Genomic DNA, 19,127 nt, shown 5'->3' on the forward strand with positions numbered 1-19,127 from the left:
GCACTTTTACCGATTGTCGGGTATGTTTTTGTGGCTATCACTGAATCGTGACCGAAGGATAGTTGTAGTTGGGAGCTGAATATCCAAAGCTGCTCAATGTATCGGAGGGATAGGAAGATAGGCAGTGGGGTTGGCATGTCTCTGTAGATTAAAGAAAAGGAAATAGATTTAAATCAATAGGGAGATACGGCATAGGGTCGGAAGATGTTGTATCCTTGTCAGTTGTGTTTAAACACTGCAGGCGCAAAAAGGACGTCAATGCAGTTATTCCAGGCATCCAAACAGTAATTTGGACACAGATTACAATGGGAAATAAAAAAAGACGTGTCCTAAGGGCAATATTATGACAGTCATGTGAATCTTTAACATACAGTTAAATTGGAAAAATCAGTTGTTAATGAATCCAAAGAACGATAATTTGTTGAATGACTACGGGATGGATTTTAGAGCAACTTGTCGTTGAACCTACTAGGTTATCTACTATATTGGATTGGGTGTTATGCATAGAACCAAAGACGATTTGGGAACTTAAAGTAAAGGAACACTTAGGAACGTATGGTGACAAGATGCTTGCGTTCAACTTGATATTCGGTAGGGAAAAAGTAAAGTCTGACATAACAATATTGCCGTTGAGTAATGGAAATTACAATGGTGTGGGAAAGGAGCTGGCCTAATTAAATTGGAATGACATGCTGACAAGAATAGCAACAGAGCAGCAATGGCTTGAGTTTCTAGGGAAAATGAGGGAGCTGTGGAACAGATGTATTCCAAAAAGAACGAGATGCTCAAATAGAGAAAAAAAAGGTCTAACCGTGGATTGCAAGAAAAATGAAAGTGAATGTAAAAACAAAGTGAAAGTAAAAGCAAAACAGAGGAGGTACAGTAAAGTAAACATTAGCAGTATGATAGAGGATTTAAGGACTTTAAAAACCTTCAGAGAGCAACTAAAAGAATCATAAGTTGGAAAAGATGAACAATGAAAGTAAGCTAGCAATCAATATCAAGGTGGAAAGAAAAAGCTTTTTCAAGTATGTAAAAAATAAAAGAGATGAAAGTCGATACAGAACGCTTGAAAAGGAAATAAGAGAAATGATAATCCGGACAAGGCGGTGCCTCATGAACTAAATGAATATTTTGCATCAGTCTTCACTTGCAAGACCTCAAAATTGCTGTACACTTCTGTTCCTCAAGCTTGAGCAATTTTGGCAAGAAGGAATGGGAAGAACTTAATCCATAACACTCTGCGAAGCTTATACAGACGTTTTCAAAAATACTACTGACTGTATAACCTGCGAGAAGTATTTGTCCTACGTACTGATGAGAAGGGTGTGAATATGTTTCAAGTGTGGAAATTTCAGTTTTTCAATTTTTCATTCTTCATGCTTTGCAGTTTTACTGTTTTTGGGTGGCATATACGGTTAGAAAAGGAGCATGTGATTTAAAAATAAAAGTTCTCATCTAATTTGATTGAAATCGCTGGTTGTAATACACACTTACATGAACAAAATATTGGGAGCTGGATGCTTTTCTAAGGCAATGTATAAAGCAAAACCAAGAAGCATTACTATCAAGATAGACACACGACAAATTGCAGATACTTGAATACGGAGCAAAAAATATAATACTCTGCTGAAGGAATTCAGCATCTGTGAGAGGAAAGTAATTGTGTAAGTTTCGTGTAGAATCATCCATATCAGAACCTGAGGCAATGTTTGTACTCCATAATTCCTTTCTTCCCACAGATCCTGAGATCCTACAGCCTATTGTTTGTTGCTTAATATTAAGATACCTAGATATTTAGAGGGAATAATATTTAATTCAGGTACTGACGGGAATAAATCGAATCCTCATACCTTGATTCTGAATGAAGAAGAAATTACTTCTAATATGTTTTTATCGAGATTAATGCCACTCTGATATGAACGAAGGTTTTCAAACTATTTAAAACTCAGCAAGAAAATGGAACAAGAATTATGATAAGGGAGCAAGACTTCAGAATTTATGGAAAGAGAAACTAAATTTATTCTCAGACCGAATATTATTGGCTATATCTATGTAGATTAGCATTGTTTTCGTTCCAAGCACTTTGCTCGCAGCTGCCATTGTGAAAGAAGTACACGAGTCTTAGGTACTATACCAGCTGGATCTGGAACAGACCTGAACCAGCGGGGATAGTTTCTCTCACCTCAACACTGGACTGATTTTGCAGCCCATGGATTCGTTTCAAGGACTCAATGACTCGTTTATTGGATATGGTTAATTCACATATATATTTATTTTATGTATATTTTATTTTATGTTTACTTCAGTTCAGTATGGTAAAACTTGAGGTACTGGCATATCCACGTACGCTCATTTTTCAAATGATCGAAACTTCCGGACTATTCTAGTGATTAATATTGTGTCTTTATGTCTATCCACACAGATATTTTTGTATAGCACTAATTCTTTAAAGCTATTGTGTACTGTATTTGGGATGACACCAGTTATAGACAATGATATCGGAAAAATATATGCCTTCGTCATGTCTTTGAATTTCTCTTTAAATTCAGCATTTTGCTGTTTTATTTTCACATCTTGTTTTCCGTATGTTATCTGTGCTTGAGACAGCTATATCTATTAAATACTTTGCTCCTGCATGTTTACCTTATATTATTATATCAGACGGTTTTATGGATAATGTGATAGTTATTATTATTATTATTATTATTATTATTATTATTATTATTATTATTATTATTATTATTATTATTATTATTATTATTATTATTATTATTATTATTATTATTATTATTATTATTTTCACATTGTCTTTAGCTGCACCTTGGTAGCTTATCAGTCTTTGTGTGTACTTTTTAATTGATTGCATTGTATTTCTTTGTTCTGCTGTGAATGTCCGAAAGAAAGTGAATTTCCGGGTATTATCTGGTGATTTACCCATAGTTAGGCATTGAACTCTTTCTGGTTGCTGACAAAACAAAGGACGTAAACCAGTGCAGCATATGAACGTGCCATTCTGCCCACAAATTACTGCTCTACGAATTACTCTTAATAATTACTGTTCTAAACTATTCCCTTCAAACTATAAAATAACAAATCCTCCCCACCAACATGACGAATTATCTGCACTATTCTAGGAATCTCCATTCCTACCCCGGTAGCACATTGAGTGATTCTCCACTCCGTAAGGAAGGTATCCGGCCTGAAACACAAAATGCTTCAGTTTCCGTGGCTACTGGCTAACCTGTTGAGTTTTTCCTGAAATTACTGTTGTTAAAATACAACACCATGAGAGCATAAGGCATAGGAAAATAAATCGGCACTTCGAGTCTGCTACGCCATTCATTTATAATGCCTGCCAATCCCATTTTTCCTTGCTTTTTCCCATACTCTTCCACGCCGTTAACATTCAAGAACTTATCAACATCTGCCTTACAAGAAGTCAGTGACCTGTCCTCCCTAGCCACCAGTGGCAAATAATTCCACAGATACACCACCCTCCGGCTAAATAAATTTCTCCTCATCTCCATTCTAAACAGATGTCAGTCTATCCTGAGGATGCACTATCTGGTCTCAGACTTCCCCACTCTAGGAAATATCCTCTACACTCACACTATATTTTAGGTTCAACATTCGATAGGTTTCAGTGAGATCCCCCTTTCCATATTCCAAAATGCCGGTCAATATAGGTGTAGAACCATTAAATGCTGCTCAAACAATATATCCTTCATAATCAGAAATATTGTTGTGAACCACCATTGAATCTTTGCGAAATCTGCACTTCCTTTCTTAGGTATGGGCCCCAAAACTGTTCACGGTGCTCCAACAGAGGCCAGGGTCATATAAACCACAATATTACATCCTTGTTTCTTCATATCCTACTCCTCTCGAAATCAAAGTTAACATCACACCTGCCTTCCTCTTCACCGGCTCAGCCTGCAAAATAACCTATCGCAATCCTGCAAGTGGACTCCCCAAGTCCCTTTGCAGATCGGATTATTTTATTTTCTCTCCATTTCGAAAATAGACTACACTTTTATTTATTCCACCAAACTGCCACCGAAGGACCATATTCGTCTACATCTGCCACTTGTTTGCTCACTCTCCTAATATCTCCGATAATTCCTCAACATTCAACATTTTGATTAAGTCCTTCGGTTGTCGTTGTAAATCCTCAAAATACTTGCCCCTGCCCTAATCTCAACATCGTCTGACAACTTTGCAACAAGGCATCAATTCCTAATCATAGACAAATAACTTAAAAAGAATCGGTCGTAATACCGTATGCTCTACTAATAATCACCTATAGACAACCGGCAAAGCTCATTTATTCCCACTTGCCAAGCAATCACGGCTTTTCCATGCTGGAATCTTTCCTTTAATACTATTGGCTCGAAGCTTGTTAAGCAGTCTCATGTGCTACACAATATCAAATTCCTTCTGAAAATCCAAACTCAAAACATCAAAAGATGCTCGTTTGTCTATCCTTCTCATTGTTTCTTCAAAGAATTCCAACAGATTTGGCAGGCAAACTTTTTCCTTAAGAATAAAATACTGACCACGCTCTACCTTATCATGTCAGTCCAAGATACCCAAAACCACATCCTTAACACACGACTGTAACAACCTGACAAACACTGCGATTAGGCTAACTAGCCTATACGTGCCTTTCTTCTGTCTCTCCCGTTTGTCGACGAGCTAACTCCCTAATTCTTCTCCTATGTCTTATGGTCTTATGGTCTTCTTGATGATTGGAGTGATATTTGAATTTTTCCCTTGTTCCGGAACCATACCAGAATCAATTGGTTCTTGAAAAATCATTGCAAATACGTCAATAATAGTTTCAGCCACGCCTTTTTAAACCCCGGGGTTTACAGCATCTGGTCCAGGCTTTTTACGTTTCCAAGAACCTTTTCCCTAGTTATGACAACTTCACACACTTCATTTTAACAGTAATTTTAAATAGATTTTCGTCTGTTTGTACTGGTTATGCTTTTCGGATGGGCAGTTGTTCCGACTGCAGAGAACAGTTCGTGTCAAAATTAAAATGTTCTCTCGTAGGGGCATTGCAACTCTGCATACTGTTTCTTCCTCTTTGCAAACCTGCACTTTTTCTTTGCACCCATGCAAAACTGTACTTTTTCATTCCACCATGCAATATTTTTACTTATGCATATGACAATAAAACTTCGTTAACTTTGATCTTGAAGCTGTTCATGGTCCAAGAATAACGGAATATTAGTCACATTTTACTGAGGTGTTAGCCTTTGGTAAATTGACAGCCCATATTCGGTTAAAGGTTCAAGATAGAAAAGAAAACGAAAATAAATATTATACGATACATTTTGTTAATTACTAGACTATAATATTCATAATCTTAAAATAAAAAGCGTCTTCCAGAGTCACGAATACTTTACATCAACATAAAATTGAAACCCCTCAATAACATCATTACAAAACTTATACTGACAGTGCACATTGTACCGCTTGCGGCTGCGTTCTAAAAGATATGTCTTGATCTTCCACGTCGACGTGGACACTGATAACTCCGCCGAGGACTATATCAGCTTCCTTAGTAAGGCCGAGCAAACCAAAGTCACCCCAGGGCTTGCAATTTGGTTCCTCCGTCAATCTGACGGGCAAAAGGCCGGACAGTAACACGAGGTAGCAATATAGACAACGCATCGTCACGGAGAGGAGCTATTCTCATTCTAACACCCCGCTCCTTTCCTCGTCTTTATATACTCATGGTTTATGAGAAAGTAAACGATTAAGAGACACCATTTCTTTCGTCCTCGAGGGACAAACGCGTAATTTCCAGAGAGGATTAATGGCACAGTTTCAAGTTCAAGTTTTAAAAAAAGAATCCTCAGTACACTCTAAATCACCGGGTTCCGTAACAAAGCGCAGCATCATAGATCTAATTAAGCCGTCTTCCCTATTGTAATCTAAAATGCCTCACGGCGTGCACTCTTCTTGGTGACTATTTACGAACTAACTGATCCAATCAGTAATGCAAAATTTTAGATTAATCCGAATCGTGGAGCGGATTTTTTTTTGTTTAGGTTTGTAAATCGCGGATTGAACTATATCCTTTCGATTGGAAGCAAAGCTCCATGTGGTTTAAACAGCACTAGTTAGTGCAAGGTTGGGCGGGAGCAGACGGGAGACCGAAACGTTGGGCCAAAGGGTTGGCGTCGGCCCATTCATTTCATTCTATGTTCGCTGATATTGATCACATCTTTTCAAGACTAAAATTAGGTTAAAGGTGAGATCATGATACTTCAAGGGGTCTGAAGGGCATTGTTGAGTATATGAACATGATGCCGGCTGGTACAAGTACAACATTTAGATTTGTTTCGGACAGATACATTGATAGGATGGTTTAAAGGGATACTGGCCGGACACAGGCAAAGGGTTCACGAGTACATATCCAATTTGGTCGGCGTTGACGAATTGGGCTGAAGGGGCCTGACCCCATGCTGCATAACACTGTCTATTGAGGAATTTAGAACGTGGAACATAGAACGATACAGCACAGTACAGGCCCCTGGGCCCACAATGTTTTGCCGACCTTTAAACCCTGTCTCCCATATATCTCCCCACCTTAAATTCTTCCATATACCTGTCTAATAGTATCTTAAATTTCACTAGTGTGTCTGCCTCCACCATTGACTCAGGCAGTGCATTCCATGCACCAACCACTCTCTGAGTAAAATACCTTCCTCTAATATACCCCTTGAACTTTCCACCCCTTACCTTAAAGCCACGTTCTCTTGTATTGAGCAATGGCGCCTTGAAGAAGAGGCGCAGACTGCCCGCTCTATCTATTCTTCTTAATATCTTGTATAACTTTATCATGTCTCCTCTCATCCTCCTTCACTCCAAACGGTAAAGCCCTAGCTCCTTTAATCTCTGATCATAATGCATACTCTTTAAACAGGGCAGCGTCCAGGTAAATCTCCTCTGTACCTTTTCCAATGCTTCCACATCCTTCCTATAGTGAGGCGACCAGAACTAGACCCAGTACTCCAAATGTGGACTAACCAGAGTTTTATAGAGCTGCATCATTATCCCGCGACTCTTAAACTCCATCCCTTGACCTATGAAAGCGAACACTCCGTAAGCTTTCTTAACTACCCTATCTACCTGTGAGGCAATTTTCAGGGATCTGTGGACATGTACCCCCAGATCCCTCTGTTCCTCCACGCTTCCAAGTATCCTGCCACTTACTTTGTACTCTGCCTTGGAGTTTGTCCTTCTAAAGTTTACCACCTCATACTTCTCTGGGTTGAACTCCATCTGCCACTTCTCAGCCCATTTCTGCATCTTATCAAGGTCTCTCTGCAATCTTCGGCAATCCTCTACACTATCCACAACAACACCAACCTTTGTGTCGTCTGCAAACTTGCCAACCCATCCTTCTACCCCCACATCCAGATCGTTAATAAGGTTCCCGAAAAGAAGAGGTCCCAGAACCAATTGTTGTGGAAAACCACTAGTCACAACCCTCCAATCCGATTGAACTCCTTCCACCACGACGCTCTGCTTTCTGCAGGCAAGCCAGTTCTGCATCCACCTGGCCAAATTTCCCTGGATCCAAATTTTTCTGACTTTCTGAATAAGCCTACCGTGTGGTACCCTGAAGTACAACCTGGTACAAATTCGGCCCTGAATTTGAAGTCACCCTGATGCTTTCTACAACCTTGGTTGTGCTACACTTAGCATGCATTTCTCATCAGTTTATTATTGAAAGCATCTGGAGACGAGAAGAAGGTGCAGGGTGTGTGAGCATGGATAATTTCAGCAATACAAGCTATGCAAATCACAGCAGATGCATATCAATAATTTGGACAGGATCGTGGAATTCAAGGTATGCAAGGCTATGGTTCGGGTGCAGCTCGACAGAAAGACACAGCCTAACAGTTTGCCACAGACTAGTAAGACCAAATGGCCTGTTTCCGTGCATTAGTGTCTGACGCCTGTTCTCTGACTCTGCTCCACTTTCCTAGAGATGAGAATGGTTTGTTGGTAAGTATCAAGAGAAGCGAACAGATTCACGTGCTGAAGGTTGTTTGTGGAGGTTGATTATGTGCCGCAGGTATTTATACATTTTATCAATCTAACTTTGAATATTATCCTTTTATTTCTTTGTGATGGATTGCTTCTTATTCGGAGTAGCTTCATTTAAATCTGAACACAGGGCATACTACAATGACAATTCTGATCTTACGATGATTGGGAAACTGCTGAAAAAATGATTGACTCTCGGTTGATAACAACAAGGAACAGTGGATCACTGTACCGGCCCTTCGATCCACAGAAGTGCTCAGCGGTGCTCTGATCTGACATGTCTCCAGCAATCATCTTCTGTTAGGTTAGACTTCATATGATTCTTCTCTATTTCATATTGGCCATGTTTTATTATTTATTTAGATATATGGCGTACTAATAGGCACTTTCAATCCAACGAGCCCAAGCCGCGTAATTACACCCATTTAACTACTAATCCTACTTACAAATAGTGCTAGCGTTAGACGGGAGCACTGACGCGGGCAAATCACAAAAATATTAGATATGCCACTATACATACTTCCTCTCACCTACGGTTGATATAATCGGCAGCCTGTAATTTCACTGAGCAACCTACTTCTGAACTGTAGACAGTGTAGACTGGTGTTCTTATGATTTCCTGAACGATTCGACGAACTTAACTCGCAGGAATACAAATGCCGCGCCTTGAAGCAGACACAGATCGGCTATCGGTGAATGAAAGCGTCGAAGTGGACTTCAAGCTAGATTAAAACGTCGAGGACGGAGTGAGGAAAAGAAGCAGTAAACAGCCCCAGTATTCCGTGACTGCCAAAATCACAACCTGAACCCGTCCCGTCTGCCTGCGTCTGACACGTCTCCCTCACTTCTCGCTACTACAGTCTGGTTGAGGTTCAGGAGTCTTGGGTCCCAACCTGCGGGTCCATGAACATTTGTTGCCCTATATCCATTTCTCCACTGCGTATAGACTCATGTTCAGGGATTCTAGATTTACAATGTCTGTTTTTTCATGAATTCCGTTGTATTCCTTTAATTTTCTGTAGATGTCTGCAAGAAAATGAGCCTCAAGGATGTACATGGTATATATCCTGAGAACGTGGAACCCGCTGTGCACGCAAGTCATGGATGCGTGTTCAATTTCAGCGTTGATGAGAAGTTTTGAAAGGTATACTGATGAGAAGCGTATGGGTGTGTGTGTTATTGTCTGGGTGCAAATGTGTGGGATAGATCAGTTTAAATAGTTCCGCACGTACTAGTTGGGCTGCAGGGTCTATTTATGTGTGTACTTTTAAATGACTCTATGATTAAGGTATACTATGACAGTAAGTTTATTTTGTCCTTTGAAATTCAAACACCTACAACTTTGGAATGTGGGTGAAAATCGGAGGTCAGCAGGTCAGGCTGCATGTGTGGGAGGAGACGTGGCACACCTTTCAGTTCGAAGATCCATTCAGACAGGATTTTCCAACCTAGGATCCACGGGCCCCTTGCTTAACGGTCCATGGAATAAAAACGGTTGTGATCCCCTTCTTCAGAAATGGACAGACAAAATAAGTTTTAAAAGATATGAGATTAGCCTTACTTATCATATGTACGTTTAAAAACTACAGTGTAATGCGTCGTTTCTGTCAAGTTAGCGAGGTTTGTGCTGGCCAAGTGACGCCACCCTTGTGAAATCATCGTAGCATGCCCACAACCCATTAAACCCAACTGTATGTCTTTGGAATGTGGACGAAATCGAGGCACCGGGAGGGTGTCCATGTGGTCACGGGAAGAACGTACAAACTCCTTAAAGAAACCATCAGAACTAAACCATTGTTCCTCGCACTGTAATAGAGGTTAAGTTTGCCGCCTAAATTGTCCGTATGCAATGAGTTCTCTGTCAGTGCTCTCAATTTAGATTAGAGACTATTGGTTCATCCCTGCTTAGAGTTTTAATTATAATATTTCTGGATGCTGGTCGTTTGAATTATTAGGAACTTAGTGCTATGTCTTCATTGTAGCAGTATCACTGACTCATATTGGGGAAAGACGATTTCCTGACTGATTGTGTCTTACAGAAAGAGGCCTTCAGCCTAACTCGTCCACGCCAGCTCTGTTGCCATGTGAGCAGGTTTCATTTCCTCGCATTTCAAAGTTTAACTTAAATTTACTATCACATTTCATACACTATATGTCTCCGTATACAGCCCTGGCATTCATTTCCTGCGGGCATACTTAATAATGCCTTAATAAAATAATAACCACTACAGATCCATTAATGGCATCACCAATGTGGGCGCTTGACCGGTGTTGAAATGACAATAAGTGTGCCACTACAAAAATAGAGAAATCATAATACTAAGTAAATAAGCAATAATATCGAGAACATAAAATGAAGAGTCCTTGAAAGTGTGTCCGTAGTTTAAAGAGACATTGCAGTGAAGTTGACTGAAGTTAACCCTTGTGCTTCAAAATCCTGATTGTTGAGGGGTACTAACTGTTCCTAAACCTAGTGTTGTATTTTCAGAGATTCTTGTACTATCTTCCTATGGCAACAGCTATAAGAGAGCATGTCGTGGGTGCTGAGAGTCTCTCATGATGGATGCTGTTTTCCTCCGTCAACGTTTCGAGTAAATGTTGTGAATAGTGGGGAAGGCTTTACCCATCATGGATCGGAAGTATCCACTAATTTTTGGTAGGATTTTCCGTTCAAATGGTTTGGTATTTGCAGGCTGTGATGCAGCTTTAAATCTACTCTGCACCACACATTCACACAGCAGAGCTTTCACTTCCCAAGAATATTGAGCCAAGCATGGTCCACCACATCTTAGATGTGTTTTACAGTGAAATATTGAAGCACTGTTGAAAATATCCTGACAGGTGGGATCGCGATCTACAAAGGAATGTGCAAACAACCAAGAGGATCAGAGCGGTCTCCTGCCATCCACCGGGAACATTTAGCAGCAGTGTTGCTCACGCAGGGCCCTTGATCTGAATACGAATCCCACCCATCCATCCGGCATCCTTTTTGACTTTGTATCATTAGGTAGAATACTCCAATGCATGAAAGCAAGGAACGTCAAGATGTGAATCAATGTCTTCCGCAAAGACGTTAGGCTGCTAAACTCCATGCCACGTCATATTCGAAGTGTCACTGGTTAATCTGTTCTGTATCTTACAATATTTAATATTAATGTACTTTATTTAGCTTGTCATTATATGTGATTCATCTACAGATTTTAAACATGGCTTCATAAGTTATTGTGCGATATGAATGCTAAATATACTATGTGCTTTCCACCTTAGCTCAGAGAAACCTTATCTCGTTTCCATATACATATACATATAGAGTTATACGCATATGTCGTTAAATTGCAATAAACGTTCCTTAATTTGACATGATCTTTAGATGCACTTCCGATCCTTTGCAAACACATAAGGAAGTATATTTCTCTCTTCATGCTCCTATCTAGTTGGCATTTAATTGCTGCTGTTCTTCTCGCCTTAATCCTATTTCTGGCAGTTGATTCCAAATGCGCACCACACTTTGTGTGAAAAAGCCGCCCCTAATGCCTTTTAACTCGTTCGCTTCTGATATTAAACCTGTACGCTCTTATAATTGGCCACCTTCCCTGGAATAAAAGTTAAGATCTCTCACCCGTCTACGCCTCTGTCAGATTACCTCCTGAACCTGCTATGAGTTAATATTACCTTCCTGTAATCTCGAACTATTCTGGCCGTTCTCCTTTGATCTCTCTCATCAACAGGGCATTTAACCCACTGGTCTACTGATCACTGGATGTCTAATTCAAAGTCAAAGTAAAATTTATTATCGGAGTGCATGGATGCTAATCTGCGATTGTTTTCTGCGGGCATTCGTAGCAAATCTATAGAGCAGTCCTTGTACAGAGGATCAATGGATAACAAACTTTGCATATGAATATGTAAATGAATAGAAATAAATAACGAGGAGGGAATAACAAGTTAAAGGATTCCTTAAAAGAGTGTAGTTATCCCAGTTTGTTCAAGGACATGCTGATTGATGGTAGTAACTATTCTTGAACCGGATGGTGTGAGTCTTGAGGCCCTTGTACCTTCAACCTGAAGGCAACAGCAAGTAGAAGGCATGACCTGAGTGGTGATGATCTTTGATAATGGATGCTCCGTTCCTACGGCAACGTCTCACTTAGATGTGCACATTTGCTCAATGGTTCTTAGCATTTTACCCGTGAGATACTAAGCCGTATTAATACAATTTGTTAGCATTTTCTGGTCAACGGCATTGGTATTCCTACACCAGGATCTAATGCAGCCAGTCAGCACACTTTTCGCATCACACTGAGAGAAGTTTGCCAAGGATGTTGATGACTTGTTGAATCTCCACAAATTTCTGAGGATAAAGAGACACTGTTGAACTGTTTTTTTTTTCGATTTCACACTGTTGTGCACGGAAATCAACAGTTCCAGTTATACTCAAACCACCAGTCCAACACGAACATACATTCCACAGTTTAAAGTCGCTGAGATTACATTTGCCTTCCTGATGTTTGGTATGAAAAACAACGAACCTCCTGACCATGTCTGAATGCTTATATGCATTCAGGTACTGCCACATGATTCGCAGATTAGATATTTACATCAACGTGCAAGAAGACATGTGCAAGGATTAACTTGGTCACTGAGTGTATTGTCAATTATTCTCAATGATAGAGAGATCCACCCATCTATAATCCTCGATGGATACTTTCCATGAAGGAGAACAAAGAACCAAAGTGGACACAACGGGACAATCCAAATCATTATTGTTGTGCACTTTATTGATTATCCGAACCGCATTTTCTCTGTAAATTTTACACTTTATTCTGAATTGTAAAGGTTTTACTTTGCTTACTTTGTTGTAACTCGCTGTGACTGAATGCACAGTTTGCAAAACAAGTTTCAGACTGTAAATCGCCTCGTTCAACGATAATAATCTGTCACCAAATAGACCACGCAAAACAAATGCTACATAATGCTCTTATAAGGACACTTAAACGAACAAATGTTTCTTTCTGTATTTCTCTCCGGCTTTAACAAGACGACAGAACAGTTAGGCGCAAAGATACAAAAAAGTAAGCGAAAACTGGAAGCCAAATTGCAAACACCTCTACAGCCACAGTGAATTTTTAGCGAGAATTGATACAAGCTGGAATGAAAGATTATCGAAACAGCGCAGAAAATTATCATGTTAAATATCATGTATTTCTCCTCGTTGAAATTGCCCGACAAATTTCGTAACGAAAAGGACACTGCACAGCAAACCAATCACAGGCACACAATGTAACACAGGACAAGGTAAAATGCTACTTTAGAACTTACTTCTCCTCCACCCCCATCCCAGCCAGCACACTCCAGGCGACCCGAAAAAGGAACAAGTTTTCAAAGGGAAGAAGGACAATAACGTGGGTGACAAGCGAAGTCAGAGCCAAAGTAAAACCAAAAGAGAGGTCATACAAGGAAGCCAGAACTAGCGGGAGATAAAGGATTGAGGAGATTTTAGCAACTTGCAGAAGGAAACTAAGAACGTCATTCGGAAGGAAAAGCTGAATTATGAGAGGAAGCTGTCGACTAATATCAAAGACGATAATAAAAGCTGTTTACATGGTATGTAAATGGTAAAAGAGAATCGAAGGTAGATATAGGAGCAGTACAAAATGGAGATATCGTAATGGTAGATGCAGACATGGCAGAGGAACCAAATGTGTATTTTGCATCATCCTTCACAGTGAATGGCATCTGTTGTATACCGAACATTCAAGACAGTCAGGGAGTGAGAATGCGTGAACATCATTACACTAGTTTGCAGATCATAACGGCAGATGCTGGAGGTGTGAAGCGCATAGAAAACGCCAGAGGAACTCAATAGATAAGGCAGAAAGATCAAAAAATAAAGGGAACGAAGTGAGCACGTGAAGGTGGTGCAGGGCAGCTAACAAGATCCAAATATCGTTCCTTTTATTTCATATTCCACTACACTCTCATACGATATTCCCTCTTTGCAGTTCTTTGCCTCATCCACCTAAAGCCAGACAATTTCTAATATCACCAACCCCCAGCACACATATATACAATCACTGGGCTCCAGTCTAATTTTGTGTAATCTACCATCCACCAACTTATATTCCTCTAGCCTTCTTATTCCAGCTTGGCCACTGCTGATAAAGTGTGTCGGCCCGAAATGTCAATCGTTTATACCCCACCGTAGATGCTGACTGACCTGCTGCCATTATCAAGTATTTGGTGTGTGTACTGAAGATTTCCAGCATTCACGGAACATTTTGTGGCCATGGATACAACATAGTATGGTGCAGCGCAGTACTTACCAAAAAGGATCATAGGATGATAAGACATAGGAGCAGAATTAGAACATTCAGCCCATTGAGGCTGTTCTGTAATTCCTTGATGGTTGATCCCGGTCCTACTCAACCTCACGCACCTGCACTCTCCCAAAATACCTTGATGCCCTGCTAGAACTTTATTAGATTGGACACGCAAGGTTTTCATTCACAGACACGATGTTGACTTTGACATATTTTACCATTAGACTCCAAGTACGTCGAAACTTCATCCTTAATAAAAGACTCCTACACATTCCCAATCACGGAGGATAGGCTAACTGGCCACTAATTTCATATAATTTATCTACCTCTCTTCTGAACGGTCGGAATCTTCCAGTTCTTCTAAAACATGCCAGAATCAAGTGGTTCTTGAAAGATCATGCACAATGCATACGTTATCTCTTCAGCAACATCTCTCAGAACCACGAGATGTATACTGTCAGGCCGTGACTTATGCATTTTAAGACATTTTGAGTTTGCCTCGGGCTTTTTTTCTTTGTAATAGCAATGACACTCACTCCTGCTCCCTAACACTCAGAGAACTCTGGCAGACGGCGTGTGCCTTCCACCATGAGGACAGATGCAAAGTCAGCAGTTACTTCCTCTTCCAATGCTTTGTCCCCCATTATTACATCTACAGCATAATTTCCTGGTGGTCCAATATCCACTCTCACCTCCCTTTTTACTCTTTATGTAACTGACAAATGGCTAGTCTGCCCTCGTATTTCATGTTCTTTTGTCTTTTAGCTTGTTTAGTTTCCTTTTTGTTGGATTTTAAAAGTTTCTTTATCATCTAACTACCCACACCTTTCTCAACGTTATGCCCTTTTCTTGGTTTTTATGCTATCATTAACTTCTTCTGCTCGTCACGACTGACGACCCCTGCCATTTGAGAAATTCTTCATCTGTGGGACATATCTATCATTCGAATGAATGAATGAATGAATGAATGAATGAATGATTGAATGATCTTTATTGTCATTATACATAGATACAATGAAACTCTGTTTGGATTCCTCTCAGGCAATTAACTAAAGAAGTAGATAAAACCAAGACAGTAATAGTAAAGCAGTATTAAATAGATAAGTAGCAGAAAAGAAGTTGCAGCACCAGAATATCACAGTAATGCTGCAACTTCATGTGGGTGCTCACAGTTTCAGTCATTGTTCTGTGGGAGTGGTGTGATGGAGGCTACAGCTCTGGGGTAGAAGCTGTTCCTCAGTCTATTTCTTCTGGATTTTAGTGTCCTGAACTTTTGCTGGACGGCAGCGGGTCAAACAGGGAGTGGCCGGGGTGTGTGGTGTCTCTGGATTGCTCATTGCTTTCCTCCTCGCTTTATGAACCATTCTCAGAAAATTCAGCCATTTCTTACTTGCCTTCATCCTCAAGAGTCTCCTTCTCCAATCCACCTGGGTAAGCTCCTCTCCCATGTCTGTAATTCCCGTTATTCGAGTGTGATGCTGATATATATGACGTATGCTTCTCTTTCTCAAATTGCAGTAGGAATTCAATCATATTATGAACACTCTCACTAAGGGATGCATCACGTTAAGCTCCTTAACAAGATCCGTGTTCTTACACCAATACCCTATTTAAGATAACATTTCCCTGAGTAGTCTTGAGCATAAGCAGCTCTGAAAAGCTATCTCCAAGACATTCAGCAAATTCCCCCTCTTGCGATCCGACATCAAGCTGATTTTTCCACTCCCATTGCATATTGCAGTCCTCCATTAAAGTTGAAACACCACACTTATTATATGCCATTTCCAGCTCCCTTTGCAATCTCAAAACTCATCTTGGCTACTATGTGGAGGCCTATATATAATTCCAATAACGTATTTTTCACCCAACAATTCCATAACTCCACCCACCAAGATTCAAAACATTCTCTAACCCTATGTCACTTCCTTCTAATGAAGTAATTCAGTCTCTTACCAATAAAGCCTCACTATTGGCTAGGCCCAGGACAGGGTATCGTAGAGTTGCAACACTAACTCTCAACTAATGAACCTATTCCCCCGAATAATTAAGGACAATAAACTGGTTGCAGCCTACCCTGATGGAATCTAAGTGTTACTTCTTCAACCTCAGTGTGGCGTCATCACAACAGTATAGGAGACTATGGACCAACATGGCAAAATGGGAATGAGAAGTGGAATTAAAATTGCTGGCCACTGGGAGATCTTAGACAACTGCGTCCGCTCTGTGAGATCTGTGCACACCATGACGCTGAGCTCTTCTTCTGCCGACTCCGCCTCTGTGCTTATTTCGTTGGCAAGATCTCTAAACCATGCACCGATTACCTTTTCTCCTCTTTAGTTCTCCACTGTTCCGAGCAACAACTCAACGAGAGGCACTCGGTCACTGTGACTGCCCCCAGTGACCCCTCAAAAAATTCTAAAGTTGTATCCTTATTATTAAGGATAATGGCCGCAGGTGTATTCTGCACTGATCGTGCACTTCTCTTCCTTCAATTGGCTGACAACCAGTTTCCTGTCACCTCTGACCTAGGCTTGCCTACCTCAGTTTAGCTCGTATCTATTACATCCCCTTTCTCCCCAATAAGTTGAGGTTATCAAGTTGCAGCTCCCGTTCTTTAACATGTTCTCTCATGAGCTGCAGCATCACACCGGTGCAGAGGTGTTTATGCTGGAGACTGGAAGTCTCCCAGTATTCGTATTTCCTGCAGCCAGTACAAAACACTGCCCTTGGAACATTCCCACTACATCAATATACTGTAATAGACGAGGAATAAAGAATGATGAACGTGGAGTACCGTGCTCAATTGTGACCACCTAACTGCAGGAAGGATGTGGAAGCTCTACAAAGTGTGTACAGTAGATTCACAAGAATGTTGCCTGGATTTGGGGAGCGTGCCTTAAGAGATTAGGTTAAGTGAACACGGAGCTATTGAGCATGAGAGGTGACCTGATAGAGTTGTATGATTGTGTGGATAATCCGTTGTTTCTTTTTTTTTCCAGGGCTGAAATGGCTAACACGAGAGGGCGTAATTTTAAGGTGTTTGGGAATATGTACAGATGGAAGGTCAGGTGTGAGTTGTTTTTTTTTTTACGCAGAGTGTAGTGAATGCGTGGAATGGGCTGCCGGCTGTTGTGGTGGAGGTGGATGCAATAAATTCTTTTTTGGGGTCTTCTCGATACATGCGTGGAGCTTACAGAAATAGAGAGCTAGGGGTAACCCTAGGTAATTTATAATGTACGTACCTGTTCGGTACAGTAACGTGGGCCATATGGCCTGTGTTGTGCTGTAGGTTTTTTTATGTTCTATGTTTCAAAAAAGAGCACGTTTCCAGATACTGTACCTCGCCGGAGAATGCTCTCGCCTAAGCCTGAAGAGTCAACACTACCCTACAAACTTGCATACTCAAATGCAATTTTCCATTCACCCGTTCTAAAGAATCCCTTTTGTTGATTGATCGCTGACCAACTTGAAGAAACTGACGCGAAGCTTTGCCTTTTATACCTTGATGGCGAACCTATTTGAAAAAAAGCTGTCGTCCTTTTAATGCACCCCCTCTCTGTTGATTGCAGGACGCCTAACTTGCAGAAAGTTCAGCATTCCATTAATAAAATTATTACTCAACGATAATAATATTTATAATATTAGCGTGTTATTAATAGTTTGAAACCGAGAAATTCATTGAGGAGAATCAAAGCAGATTGACGAGGGAATGGATGCGAATAATACGTTGTTTCGGACAGTTACTGCACCCTTGTGTTAAGAAGGCGAGTTGTGCCGCTTTCTTGCAGGCATTGTACAGAACTTCTGAATATGGTTCAGTAAAGTTCCTTTTGAAAATTAAGACGACTTTGAAGAAACTTTGCATTAAATTTTCCATTCACGGTAAAGCTGGATCTCTTCTCACTGAGCAAACCACAGAGTAGATCTGATGGGAGACGTGTCTCAGCAAGGTTCATTAGATATGTAACCCGTTAGGATTTAACACCGACTGTAAAGCTGGGAAAAATGGGATTCCACGTTAAGTGGAGATCTGATGCAGCTTTGTAAGATAATTACGTACGTAGGAGATAGGTGCTACCCCTTTCCCAAACCCCTCGAGTAACAATGACGAAGTTTAAAGGACATTGCTTTAAAGGTGAAAGCGGGAAAGTTTAAAGGAGCAGTTTCGCACTTTTTTCATACGGAATAATATGATTCGCGGTAAGTGCTCGCAGGGGTAGTGGTGGTAGCGGTCGTAATAGTGTCGTTAAAGAGGCATTTAGACAGCCACAGGAACATGCATGAAATGCATAGGTATGGGTCATTTTCAGGCAGGTAGATTATTAAATCAGTTTAATTTGACATGGTGGCTGGTACAGACATAGCCTGCCAAATGGCCTGTTTATATGCTATGCCATTCTATAAATCAAATAGAGCTTCCAGCAGAAGTGGTAGAGGCAGGTTCGATATTGTCATTTTTTTAAAAATGGATAGGAATATAGACAGGAAAGCAATGGAGTGTTATGGGCTGAATGCAGATCGGTGGGACTAGGTGAGAGTAAGCCTTCGGCGCGGACTAGAAGGTCCGAGATGGCCTGTTTCCGTGCTGTAATTGTCATATGGGTTTATGGTTATATCAGTTCTCAGGCGAAAGTTAACAATGCGAAAACTACTAAGAGACCTGAAAAATGTGTTAATTGCTTGCAGCTTCAGAAAACTTTACTTATGTTACCTCAGGAGTTTTGCATACCGCTC

This window comes from Hemitrygon akajei, chromosome 3, assembly GCF_048418815.1.
Source record: "Hemitrygon akajei chromosome 3, sHemAka1.3, whole genome shotgun sequence".
Classification (NCBI taxonomy): domain Eukaryota; kingdom Metazoa; phylum Chordata; class Chondrichthyes; order Myliobatiformes; family Dasyatidae; genus Hemitrygon; species Hemitrygon akajei.